Source organism: Nylanderia fulva, unplaced genomic scaffold (assembly GCF_048542155.1).
Source record: "Nylanderia fulva isolate GAGA-0341 unplaced genomic scaffold, ASM4854215v1 Scaffold802, whole genome shotgun sequence".
NCBI classification, from domain to species: Eukaryota; Metazoa; Arthropoda; class Insecta; order Hymenoptera; family Formicidae; genus Nylanderia; species Nylanderia fulva.
The window spans coordinates 39806-44136 of NW_028190920.1; the positions used below are offsets into that span (position 1 = coordinate 39806).

General features: G+C 49.4%; 1 pseudogene; it reads left to right on the forward strand.

Annotated features, from left to right (window-relative positions):
* Window positions 1-3045: 3045 nt before the first annotated feature.
* Window positions 3046-4331, forward strand: LOC146719966 (small subunit ribosomal RNA; annotated as a pseudogene; the record flags this gene model as incomplete).

The window sequence follows — 4331 nt, forward strand, 5'->3', positions numbered from 1 at the left end:
TCTCAGACACACTCACACCTACTTTCACTTCCCATTCGTACACCATTCTCATCCACTTAGTACCCTTTCTCTCCAACTCCGCTCGGCTCTGTCCTTCCACGACCAACAACAAGTCATCCGCGTACGCAGCCACTTTACATTCACTCTCACGCAACCGCCACAACAGTTCATCCATCATTAGGTTCCATATAAATGGATCACAAATGGAGCCCTGCGGGCAGCCACGCTTTACGTCTTTCCACACTGTGTCACACGCACCCATCATGCATACACGCCTGCCGCTAAAATAGCTCTTCCATAATTCAATTTCTTCACATTCAACCTCACGCAATTTCTCGATCACACATTCCCACTCTAGGTTATCAAACGCTCCTTTGAAGTCCACGAACACTCCTAACACATACTTTCTCTCCGACCCATTCACCCAGTCATGCACTCGATTCCATGCATCCTCGGTCGACCGATTCCTTACGAATCCGTACTGGGCGTCACACATTCTTCCACACATCGTTCGCTCGAGTCTTCCAACCATCATTCGCTCCAACACTTTCCCCAGCACGGACAGCAGTCAAATGGGCCTATAAGACCCAGGGTCCGACCTAGGTTTATCGGGGGACTTCAATAACACTACCACCCGCGCAGTCTTCCACGCCGGGGGGAAACACGCTGTATTCAGACATACATCATACATTCTTTTCATCCATACCGGGACAGCACGCCAAATCGCTCGCAACATCTCAGCACTCACACCATCCATACCAGGTGCCTTACCCACTTTCATCGATCTCACTGCCACATCCACTTCGCTCCATTCAAACTGCTTTTCTTCCTCCCTCACGTCTCCCCTGGCGTCTATCGCCACGTTCGTCCTTGCTGCCGGGAAGAATCTCTTCATTAGCTCATCCGCGCTTTCTTTCCATGTACTCGTCACTCTATCACCCACTTTTATGCCACTTAATCTTACCCTATCACGCTTTCCCATGCACACCTTATATACATCGCTCCATGGATCCCTCTTCCCAGTCACGCACACAAATCGCTTCCAATTCTCCTCTTTCACTCTTCGCATTTCCTCCTTATACTCCCGCAAAACATACTTATATTCATTCATTCTTTCTTCCACTCTGCTTCCATTCCTCTTTCTCGCACGCTGGTAGGCACGTCTGCTCCTTCCTACAGCCTTCTTCAGTTTCTCAAGCTCATCCGTCCACCACACAAGCTTCCTAGCATACACAGGTTTACACCTCTTCATCCATCGATCATTCGCACTATGGATCCATTTCATCATTCGCTCTACACAGCTCTGCGCATCCGCTTCGTCTATGGCGCTCGCTGCATCCTCTAACGCACTCTCTCGCATATCACACATATATCCTTCCCAGTCTACGTCCTTGCACACCCATCTACGCATGCCCTCATTCGTACCTACATTCTCTCTGTGTACCATCCGTATTAACAATACGTTATGGTCACTCACTCCCCAGTCGGGCTTTACTTCCCACTCATACCGGCACCCTCCATTCACGCCGTTCACGAAAGTGACATCGATGTCACTCTCCCCATTCGGCCCGCTGAACGAGTAAAACTCGCTTGGCTCATTCAACAACATTCATCCCGCTCGCAATCATCCATTCCTCAATCACTCTACCACGCGCTTCACTCTCTCTGCTGCCTCCACCCTTGCTATACCACAAGGGAGAGACGGCATTCGCATCCATACCTATCAGCAGACGCTTTCTTTCGGCCGTCTCACATACTCTGTCCATGTACGCCAAGTACGGCTCGATACACTTACCATACTGGCAATACATGGACACCACATACATTTTGCCAAAGTCCCCCTTCAACCACACACTCACTCAAAGCTTATTCGTACACTCTCTCACGCACATCACGTCTAACCTAGAGTCATTTACCACCACTGCTGCTTTCACCGTCCCACTTTCGCACACAATCGCATCCATACCTATGGGCAAGCCCACCACACGTCCATGCCTTTCATACGGTTCTTGCAGCAGTGCTACACTCACTCGACGTTCGCGCATCATCTCACCCAGATCACACATAACCGCATACGCTCTCTGGCAGTTATACTGCACCACATTCACGCACCATTCATTCGTCATTTATTCTCGCTTTCTCTCTCTCTAACGCTCTCACGTATTCCGGACACACTTCGGACAGAACCGAGTGATCACATTTGCTCCCTTTCAGCTTACAGTTTCTACACACACTTTCTTTTTACAATCTCTCATCATGTGTCCTACACATCCACATTTTTGGCACAGTCTTTCCTTTTCGGTGCATTGCCGCATCATGTGCCCAAATGCGAAGCACTTGTGGCACCTCAGCACACTGAAAAACTCTTTCACCCTAAAGGCCTTCCAATGCACAAACACTCGTCCGTCACTACAGAGAACATTTCTTAATGCACTCGTAACTTCTAATATCACATTTCCGCAGGTTGCATCTTTCTTCGCATTCCTACTCACAACACGCACACGTTCCATAAATACTCTCTCATCCACTCGCCCTTTCAAGCTCCTCTCATACATTTCTCTCATTAACACTTCACTCGCCATATCATTCGGCACATCGTACAAGATGATCTTTGGGCCTATCTTGCGAGGCAGCTCAACCTTTAGGCCAGCATTCTTAAACTGACCACACCCTTTTATTCTTTTCAACTCACTCTCGCCCATCGTCTCAATCGCTACACCTCCATTCCTCACTTTCCTCACCGCTTTCACACGCACATTCAGTGACTTGCTCACATGCTTCATCATTCTCTCCTTTACTTCCTCACTTGTCACACTCGCACTTGCATCATCCGCTCTCACTATTACCGCATAACTCTTCTCTTTCGTTTTCACTCGTTTTCACATTCACTTCCTGTACCTTTTCAATCACGCTCTTTTCAACATTTTTCGCACTCACGCTCGCATAGCTCATTCCACTTCCGCCGTAGGCTAAATCCCGACTCGCTCAACGCATACACTCATCCAGTTTCCCCTGTATTCTCTCATTTTTGCACAACATTTTCATCATCTGTTCCTCATATTCTCTCACAATGTCCAGTATTTTCTCACTCGCACTCTTTGAAATTTTGTTCGTCTCCGTAAACAGGAATTTACGGAGTCTCGCACCAATTACTCTCATACACGCTATCTCACTCACTTCCGCAACGCTCTCATTCTCTCCCTCATTCATTAATCAAAAACAAAAGTTAGAGGTTCGAAGGCGATCAGATACCGCCCTAGTTCTAACCATAAACGATGCCAGCTAGCGATCCGCCGAAATTCCTCCGACGACTCGGCGGGCAGCTTCCGGGAAACCAAAGCTTTTGGGTTCCGGGGGAAGTATGGTTGCAAAGCTGAAACTTAAAGGAATTGACGGAAGGGCACCACCAGGAGTGGAGCCTGCGGCTTAATTTGACTCAACACGGGAAACCTCACCAGGCCCAGACACCGGAAGGATTGACAGATTGATAGCTCTTTTTTGATTCGGTGGGTGGTGGTGCATGGCCGTTCTTAGTTGGTGGAGCGATTTGTCTGGTTAATTCCGATAACGAACGAGACTCTAGCCTGCTAAATAGGCGTACCTTATGGTATCGCGAAGGCCCCCGGCTTCGGCTGGCGGGTTTTTACTACCAACGTACAAACAAATCTTCTTAGAGGGACAGGCGGCTTCTAGCCGCACGAGATTGAGCAATAACAGGTCTGTGATGCCCTTAGATGTTCTGGGCCGCACGCGCGCTACACTGAAGGAATCAGCGTGTGTTCCCTGGCCGAAAGGCCCGGGTAACCCGCTGAACCTCCTTCGTGCTAGGGATTGGGGCTTGCAATTGTTCCCCATGAACGAGGAATTCCCAGTAAGCGCGAGTCATAAGCTCGCGTTGATTACGTCCCTGCCCTTTGTACACACCGCCCGTCGCTACTACCGATTGAATGATTTAGTGAGGTCTTCGGACTGGTGCGCGGCAATGTCTCGGCATTGCCGATGTTGCCGGGAAGATGACCAAACTTGATCATTTAGAGGAAGTAAAAGTCGTAACAAGGTTTCCGTAGGTGAACCTGCGGAAGGATCATTAACGTTCCGGAGGTCCTGCTCTGCGTCGAGAGTCCTCTCTTTTGGGAGAGACGCGCGCTCGCAGCAGTCGGCGACTGAATGGACGCGCTGAAAAGGCGCTCTCAGAGAAAAAGAAAATAACGGATTTGACGGAATTTGTTGTTGTGTTTTGATATAACGACGGACGCCGTCGCGCCTCTCTGACCGAAAGTAGTCGGCAAGCAGAGCAGCGCGCCCGGCGGTGTTCGACGACGATTCGGAGC